The sequence below is a fragment of the Phodopus roborovskii genome, unplaced genomic scaffold (genome assembly GCF_943737965.1).
Source record: "Phodopus roborovskii unplaced genomic scaffold, PHOROB, whole genome shotgun sequence".
In the NCBI taxonomy this organism is placed as follows: Eukaryota; Metazoa; Chordata; class Mammalia; order Rodentia; family Cricetidae; genus Phodopus; species Phodopus roborovskii.
This window is the reverse complement of record NW_026125493.1, coordinates 9,297-19,524: the sequence shown is the minus strand read 5'-3', so window position 1 is coordinate 19,524 and position 10,228 is coordinate 9,297.

The window sequence follows — 10,228 nt, the reverse complement described above, 5'->3', positions numbered from 1 at the left end:
AAAGCAGCTCACAGCATGATGGGGCCAGGAAGCAGGGATGGGGCAAACATTCTCCTCTCCACTTTTACTCTGTGCCCATCTCCACTTCAAGATGGGTCTTCCCCCCCCCCCCCGAGTTGATCCTCTCTGGAAACACTCTCATCTCATAGACACACCTAGAAATACTGCATACCTCCTAGATCATTCTAAATCTAGTCAAACCTCCGTGAAGATTGCAAGTACCATAAAGAAATGACATAGGAGTCTTTCCCATCTGATCTTTGAGCCACATGTCTGCTACACACTGGCTTCTGTCTATCACTGGGTGCTAGCTAGATGCAGGCTAAGAACTCTGGTCATCCTTGTTGGGTATCATGGCACAGAACTTCATGCTCCTCCTGTGCCCTTCAAAGAGTGCATACTACTCCTTCTGCCAACATGTAGGCAAGGAAACGATGTTCCAGTCTATTCACAGAGCATACAGTTCTAACTTGTCAAAGAACCAGTTTTCCCTTTCTGTCTACCAAGCAGGGCAAAGCAGCAAGGGACCCACATGGCGGCAGCTTATGCTACATAGTATGGCCAAGCCCTGCTGACACCGCCTTATAATTTGACCTACGCCAGGAGATAACTTTTATTAAATTTAACTTCTCTGTGGATAAAACAAGTATAATGTTCCTTCTCCATATTTCCCTGAAGTGGATCCAGAGCCCTAAATAGTTAAATATTTCCATATGCTCAGCTTCAAAATACCCAGATGTTTTATGTTAGACATCCTTTCCTTTGGCTACCTGAGGTTAGCCCATAGCAAGCTGCCCTGTACTATCTGCCAGGTACCTTTACCTTGAGCGTAAGCTTTGAGCCTCACACTTGACAAAAGTTGACCTTGCCTGTTGTAGAAACTCAGACCATGTGCTCTGAGACTACTTATGCTTTACTTTCTGTTCTTCATCTCATGAACTTGAAGTCCATTTCTTCATTTGTAAGACGAAGAAAGGCTTTGGGCCACCACTGCTCTAGCATGTCTTGCAGGCAGGACAGCGTTGTAGATCAAAGTGTTTGTGGCTGAGTTGGTTTTTACATTTTTTTTTTTTTTTTTTGGATAGCATACAGAGTACCTTCCTTCCCAAAGATGCTGGAACACAGGGGTGAAGGTTCTATGTAGGCACTTGTTCAACTTCACCATGTTCAGTGAGTTACATAGGTGTTGTAAACTTAATGTTTTGTAGTTTCCATGATCAAATTTCCACCATGAACTTTTGTTCTTAATTACAAGTTGATACTAAATTATTAATCCCTTCCTGTGCCTGTAATAAACCACTTAGTCTTTTAAACCAGGCTAGAGGGACATTTAGGGAAAAAGTGGTGCAGTATCTACTTGCTCCATTCACACAGACCAATTTAGACACAGAGAGGTGCTTACAAGTGAGTCCTGGTCTTGAAGCTTCAGACAGAGGACTCACTTGATCCCCAGCTCTAGTTCCTTTGGGTTTGACTCACCATTTCCTGTAGCTCCTCTTGGCTCCAGGGCAAGGATACATATTCCCTATGTATTTTCAGATTTTACAGTCATTTTGTTTGTACCTGCTCCTGAAATATCTCCAAAAAGTCTCAAGAAACCAAGTCCTTCCTAAATGGCCTTTTCTCCAGTCCAAACATGGTTGGTCCTTTCAGTGGGGTTTTTCCCATAAGGAAGAAAAAGGGGCTTGTAAGCTGGTGTGGGAAGGAGAGGGCAGTGACCATAGTGTCTTTCTTCTTGCTCTTTGAGAGGTTTTCCCAGCCCAATACTTACAGGGCTCAGATGAGAACATCAGAAAACTCTTGACTCATGCCCAGGGCACAGGAAGCTGTATTCAGGTAACTTTGTAAAATATCAATCCTGCTTTATAGAGGTGGAAACCAAGCTGCAGACATGAGAGATGCTTTATCCTGGATTACACAGCCAGCATGACACAGCCAAATCTATAGCCCCTGTTCCTCCACCATCCAGTACTGCTCTTTCAACTACTGGGCTGGGAGACTGAATGTCAGTCATCCTGTGGCTGGGGGCCCTGAATTGACTTGTAGTATCTTGTCTCAAGTGATATTTATTTTCATCCTCTGGTTATTCTAATGCTAATATATCCTACCAGGTCAAGTTACTGTTATTCTATTCTGGGTGCTGACTGTCATCTGACGTGTTTGTCCTAGTAAAGGTTACTATTGCTGTGATGAAACACAATGACCAATAGCAAGTTGGGGAGCAGAGGGCTTATTTGGTTTATACTTCCACATCACTGTTTATCATTGAAGGAAGTCAGAAAAGGAATTCAAACATGAAAGCAAGAAATGATGCAGAGGCCATGGACAGGTGCTGCTTACTGGCCTGCTCCTTATGCCTTGCTCAGCCTTCTTTCTTACAGAACCCAGGACCACCAGCCCAGAGATGGCACCACCCACAATGGTCTGGGCCCTCCCCAGTCAATCACTAATTAAGAAAATGTTCTATAGGCTTGCCAATAGCCCTGCCTTGTGGAGGTGTTTTCTCAATTAAGGCTCCCTCCTCTCCAGTGACTCTGGTTTGCATCAATTTAACATAAAACTCACTCAATGCAGCCATGAGGATGAAAATAAAATTTAATAACTCTATGGCCCATCATTTCCAACTGGAAACTTCACACATTTAGGATGGAAAAATTACTCTTTGCTTGCTATGTGACCAGTGCAGACTAGAACTTCATCTAGAGACAGTGCAGGCTGAAACTTCATCTAGCCGATAAGGAGAACAAACTGTTACATTTTTCTGTCTGTTAAAATGAACGTATTTCTTGCAAAACTTGGATAGGACTGAATTAAACAAACAGCATTAGAAGTGAATGACTCAGTGAGCTGCAACAGAGAGGGCACTGAGGTCATGAGCAATGAGTTCCACGATGACTCCCCTGCAATATATAACATCGCAAGATCACGACACTGGAAGGGCCATCCAGCCCGTTCATTCCACACACATCCTCTGCTGAATCATCACCTCCCCCAAGCCTTCCATGAAAGGGAAGCTTAACAAAAGTAATCTAATGAGTTATAGATAAGTTCTTAAAAGCTGATATAGAGATGATCTAAAATCCTAGCTCCAGTCTCATCTGTCACTCTGAACCCTCAAAATCCCATACTTAGAGATGTATTTCACATCTCTCTTTTTTTCCTTCATGTGACTCAAGTTCTTCCAGAAATAGCTTCCATAAAACAGCACAGTGTCATTGAGGAAAAGCGTCCTTCATGATGGTAAGAGAGAGAAGGATCTTTAGGCAAATCACCAAGACATATTCCCTCCACTTTTCACAGATCAGGGACTGCATGCATCCATGTCCTCTAGAATGGGTCATGAGCCATCCACTCAGGCCTCTCATGGGAAGAAAGGAAGTAGTTTTCCTAATTACATTAGAAAACAGTCTGCATGTTTTATATATGACATTCTGGAGGGAGTTGGTTGCCTTAAGTAACAACAATAAAAGTACAAAAAGTTTATTTTTAAAAATGTTCCACACAGCATGGAAAAAGGCAACTGTCATGTAATGCAATAGCATACATCTGGCACAAATATGATCTAAAGCCAGTTCAACTTCAATACCCCTGCTCTGACTCTGCATTTGTCCTCCTTTGCGCTCTCCTCTCATGTTGCTTTCCCTCCTGCTCACTCCTGGCAGAGAACTTAAAGGCCTTGCCTAGGTGTGTGTGACTATAACCACATCTACCTCTCCTGAAGGTGTTTTATAGCAGTGACTAATAAGAGACAGGGACAGGGGGCATCCCTGCACTATGGATTCTTTACTTCTTAGTCCCTTCCCCTCTTCCCTCTCTTCTTTTCGACCCCCTTCCCTTCCTTCTCTCCTCTCACCTCACCTTCTCATCCCTTCCCTCACTGCACTCCATCCCCCTTCCCTCCCCTTCCTCAGTTTCCCTTCTCTCCCCTTTCTCCTGTCTTCTCCCTTTCCCTTCTATTCCTTCCCCCTCCCCCTTTCCTTCTCTCCTGTGCTGCTCTGAGCCACACTTGAGGGGTATAGCACTGACAGCCCAGTGTCTGAACTTAAGGAGTATATGTTGTCATAGAAAAGAGCCTGGAAGGAAGTCATCTTTCTTAAAACTCATGAGATTGCATCCCATGTCAAGTGGAAGGCCAGGTTAGAAATGCCTGGGTAGGTGTATTTTTCTTCAAGGATAGTATATGAAGTCCATGAGTTTTGAAATTAACTCAGAATGGTGCAAGACCTGCTCAACTTCCCCCTTTAGGCATTAATTCAGGTGAGTGACTCCATTTCCTCTTCTTCTGTAAAATGAACAACTACCTACATAGTTGTGGAGAAGATGATATAGGCTAATTGGGTAGAGCCCAATGACCTGACCTCTAGTGACACTCAGAGATGACAGCCAGAATGGCTGCTATAGCCAGCCACACACTAGTGTTCCCTGTGAAGAAAGAGCTGAATGCATCCAGGTGAGATGGATGCAGCAGAGATAACTGTGATATGAGCACATGTCTGGGGATTATTCCTTCTTTGAAACAGGTATGCTTCCTCATTCCAGTAATAGAGCAATGACCAAGAATTCACAGTGCTGGAAGAGGTTAGATTCTCTATTGCTATGGTTATCATTTTCAGATTTCCTTACAACTTCAAATAACATTTGTTTATTTTAAGAAATCAAGTAAATGATGTTATTTATTTTACTTGAAGATTCCAAAATTCTACTTGAGGTAACCAGAGAGACATTAGGGTGTCATCACACTGGGTAGCAGTATGTAAGATTAAGGACTAAGATTTGTAAAAACCTCCTGTTGTCTGTCTGGGTGGTCCATCAGTACTTTATATAATATCCATAGTTCTCACACCAGTTCTGCCTACAGGCAGTTCTATGGCACCTCAGTGAAAGTAAACTAATGGGTACGTGGGAGGCATCTGTAAGAGGACAAGGGAAATTCTGTTGGTACTGTGGGTCACAGAGGAGTAAGGAAATTAATCCCTTGAGAAATAGTCAAAGAGGAAAATTCTAGCCCATTCATGATTTGACTTCCAGATCTAATTGTTGGAAATCCCCATTGTATATCAGCCAAGGAGTATCAAATCCAAAGATAGCTGATAGTTCTCAAAACTAGAAGATAGAGAATTTGATGGAAAGCCTGAAGGGTTGAGAGCTGATATTCCCAAACCACTGTGTCATTGCTCTGTCCTCATTTGAGATCTATGGGTTGCTTCTCTTTCATGAAGCAGATGGTCAGGGTAGAGGAGCTGGTGGTTGCTTCATGCTTGGGAAGAACTCCATCTCAAGCCTTCTGGGGGTAGGGACCAGAACAACCTCTGGATTTGCTTTCAGAATGGACCTGCCCATTTAGTCCTCCATGATCTGGGTTGCCACAAAACTCACACCTCAACACTCATATTTATGGCTAGGTATTCTAAACAATAAATAGTGGACATTTTCCTGGATTTACTCTCTAAGCATATGGCCAACAATGTCAACAAATATTTATAAACCAAATGCAAAGTCTGACCTCATACAGTTCCTTTGTCCCATTAGGAAACAGTGAACTAGTTATCACTATGTAATTTCATAGGGCAGTAATGGGTTATTTATTTTACAGAGTAAGCATAAAAGATCTGATACAGAGACCCATATGGAATGAGGGATGGATATATAAAATTATCAGGAAGACAATTTAATAGTAACTACTGTAGTCTTGGGAGATGGAACAGTAAGCAAAGGCCATGACTGGAAATAATTTTAGCAAGCTCAGTGACAACTACAATAGCCAACCACTGTGGGAGGGATGTGGGGGAGTAGAAGAGATGACTAGGTACTGAGGGCTGCCTAAGTCATCTTTATTTCCTCCAAAACTAATAAAGGCTGTGGTTCACTAAAAAATGATGAAATATTTGCATGTGACTAACCGGGCTTGGAAGAATTGGTGTGACTCTTCAGACTTCCCACGTAAATTCTAACAGGAGAGAAGCCAGCAGAGTGCCCAGGCTTCAGACTCTAGAACTGGTTTGTCTCAGAGCTGCCGATCAATCTACTAGTTACTACCATCACCAAAAGAGGGTGAAACTTGTCCCTATCAGAAGTGAAGGAGCACAGGCTGGAGAGATGACACAGTCGTAGTGTTTGCCATGCAAACTTGAGGAACTGGTTTTAATCCCCCAGAAGCCATGTAGTTAAGCCAGGTGTAGCCATGAGTATTCATAATCCCAGTGCTGGAGAAATCAAGAGATAAAAGTGTCTGGGGCTTCTTGGCTCTAGGTTTCCTGAGAAGCTCTACCTCAGAAGTAAGGTGGAGAGTGATTGAAGACAGTGTTGACCATGTGAATGTGCGTGCGCACGCATGCGCGAGCACACACACACACACACACACACACACACACACACACACACACACACAAAGATTGAAGGAGCCCATACCACAAACTGCAGCCATAAATATGGAAGAAATGATTGAAATTGGATATTCTTCCAGCTGACCTTCCCATTCTCACTGAGGATGACCCTCCCCACCTCCTTTTTCCTTATTTCTCCAGGCCAGTCAGGAACTCAGTATGATGTATCCTCTAACCTGAAATACTGCACAATCCTCCTACCTCGTTCTCTTTAATGTTGGGATTACTGTGTGTCCTCATGTCTGGCTTCTCATTGATTCCTACTGGATAACTGTATACGACTCAAAACCAAAAAAGTCTGCTTAATTTTCAAAACACATTTTCAGTGCTAGCTGAATCATGTAAACTACCTCTAAACTGCCAACATAATTTATTTTAAAATATTTTTATTTTAAAACTACCTCTAAACTGCCAATATAATTTATTTTAAAACATTTTTATTTTAAAAATTAGCTTATAATGTAACAAGCTGCAGTTGGCTGATACACACACACACACACACACACAGAGAGAGAGAGAGAGAGAGAGAGAGAGAGAGAGAGAAAGAGAGAGAGACTTTCCCTCATCTCGCTGCTCCCAATTTCCTGTTGTACTCTCTGCCCCATGTATTTCCTTCCACTTGTGCTATGTCCTTCTTTAAAACCTCCTTGTTCAGTCTAAATTTCTTATTAATCCCACATGGCTACATGGCATTTGGCATTTGCAGGCTAGGAACTACCCATAGAGACAATGCTTTGCTGTTCGGGGCCTGGGTAACATTACTTAATGTTTTCCAGTTCCATCCGTTTTTTATGGAATTTTCCTAATTTCATTTTTATTATAATTCAATACAAATCTATTGTGTGTATGTACCACATTTTCACTACCCAACCATCACTTGATAGACGTCTAGGCAGATTCCATTTCCTGGTTACCATGAAAAGAGCAGCAATGAACACAGCTGTCCACAAATCTCTGTAGTGTATTTTGGGTATCTGCCTAGGAATGGTATAGCTGGGACATGTGACAACTCTATTTCTAGTTTTTGAGAAGTCTCTACACAGGTAGTGGCTACACTAGTTTACACTCCTATAAGCAATGTATAAGAGTGCCTCTTTCCCCACATAGCCTTGTGAGGGGGGTATGGCAATATTTGTTGTCATTTGTTTTCTTGACTATAGTCATTCTAACTGGGAAGAGTTAGAATCCCAAAGTAGTTTGAATTTGCATTTCTTTGATGGCTAGAGATGTTGTGAACATTTACAAATTATTTATTTTCCATTTGCATTTCTTTTTTGATAACTATATGTTTTATTATTGGCTTATTTGCTGCTTAGAAGTTGGGGGCTCAGGATGTTTAATTTTTGACATTCTTTATATATGCTAGATATTAACCTCTTGTCTGAGGTAGAGTTGACAAAGATTTTCTTCCATCCCACAGTCTGTCAGTTCATTCTGTTGACAGTTTCTTCTGCTGTGCAGAAGCTTTTAATTTCATGAAGTCCCATTTATCAGGTTGGACGCTGCTTTCATGCTAGTGTGGCTCATAAACTGTTGCCTGTACTTTATCCTGAAGTATTTTACTCTAGAAGTTTTAACATTTCAATATTAAAAATACAGAAATAAAACTTTCCATCAAACTGGAATTTTGGTTTAGTTTAAAATAAAAATCCAGTAGATTTTTAATATATGTTACCCATAAATGAAAATATGACTTAGTCCCAAGTAAGTACTAAACTCTGTCAAAGTTTGATTATATCCCAGGTCAGAAGAGAGAAGAGGAATGTGCCCAATGATGAACAACAGAGTACTATACTAATCTTCACTATTGGGAGACAAATTTTAATCTTTGACGATTCCAAATTTGTTAATAATTTTGCTTTCTGAAGACACCCACAACAGTGTATCCCTTCCAGCCCCCTATTGCTAGAGCTATTCCTATATGCTTTTGATAAGCATCCTCTAAGTCCTCTGGACACCCCTTCCCAGAATACTTAGCATCCAGGAAAAAGATTGGCTTTTAGATACTGTTCTCTTCAATTTATCCACAAGTGGTTCCATTACCAGAAGCCAATGATTAAAAATGATTGTTACATTTGTCTCATACATAGAAAGGCATGCCATGCAACTTGTCTTTTCTGCTTCTTCCTTATTGACTGTCTTCATGACCCTTGGTTTCCTTCCTCCCCATGGATGCCTTGCTATTTGTGAGTACCACTTAGCTATTTACCTCTGCTCCCTTTCCTGGGAATATAAATAGTGCTTGGCGCCCAATTTTCTTTTTCATGCCTCATACACCTTTGTTCCCCATCTTAAGCTCCCTATTGGGGCGTGTGGGCTTCCTTAAGTCTGTGGCATCTTTACAGCAATCAATTATCCTTTGTAATTACTTCTCAATTACAGATCCCTGTTCTTTCCCATTAAGGACCAGACACGAATACACTCTCATGGGCAGGTGCATCAGATCTCTTATTTAGCCACAATTTGCCAATCTGTAGATTGAAGCTTCAGAGAACATTTACTGAAGAGCACATTTTAAGGTGTTTGTGCCTTTTAGCCAGGGCAGTTGGCCTCTCTGAACCTTCTTAGCAAAAGAGAGACTGAGCACTGCTCTCCTCTGAACTTCTGAGCTGGGTTCTCTAGTCTCTGCCAAACACATCGGAGAACATTGGTCTGTGATTTGGCAGGGAGGGTAGTTGTTACACATCCCTAAAATCCCTGACCCAACTGAGCTCTTTCTCCTAGCTCCTAAGCATCTTAGTAACAGATATCCACTTTGCCATTCTGTGGTTGTAAATGAAGCTAATGGTCCTTTCTCATTACTTCTAGTTACACTGAGCTTTTAAAACTCATCCTTTGGTGTGTCCCCCTTATTGGTTTGTGTTATTTTTTGCTGTTACAAATGTGGTTTCCTGCTTTACCAGACAGTTGCCCTAAAATACACATGTTCCAAGTTCATGCACTGCATACTTAGAATTTCGGTGGAGACTAGGCACTGGGGAAGAGCACGCCTCTTTAGAGCCATGATTTAAAATTCCACTCAGCAGCTCTTTGAGATGTAAATTGAGGGAGCTGATCTCCTTTTGGACAGCCTAATGATCTGTAGTTAATCGTAAGAGGCTGATGGGCAGATGCTGTACAGCTGGGTTTAGGGGAGCCTTGTCCATCTCTCCAAATGTCTAGGTGATTATAGCCATCAAGACCCAGATTCCAAGCAGAAAGCAAAAGCAGGCTGTCAGTATTACCCACTTGCCTAGCTCCAGACACACAACACCTCCTAGAACTATGGAGGAGGAAGAGTGCTGGACTTAGAACAATTCTCCTCCCACTTGAATGCACACAATGTCACTAAATTTGAGAAAAATTAAGTATAGTTTCTTGAAGCTAGACAATGAGCATCAGAGGAGAAAGAAACTTTAGATGTGTGTGTGCAGGGGTGGGAGTTATATAGAATACATGTGATATGAAAGCAGAAGAGCACCAGCGGAGGAAGGGAAGGAGCCAGCCAGAGGGGAACAGAGATAGGGGAGAAGATCAGAAGAGATGAATCAAGGAAAACAAAATATGTATGAGAATTTCATAATAAAACCCATTACTTTTAAGAAAAAAAAATCAAAGGGAAAAGAGGAAGGGAAGAAAGCTTCGAAGAGCAAAATGTGAGTTTGAGAATCCTACTGTGTATTGTTACTGGAGGCAGTTGCTAAGTGTTTGAGAAAAGTTAGCTCAGGGCTGGGGAATGGCTCCCTGAGTAAAACATACAATCGTGACAACCAGGGAGGCTGAGCCCCAGAATCCACATAAAACAGAGTATGTATAATCATGGTGTATCTGTTCTGGGGGATAGAAGAAGTAAACATGAGAGAAGT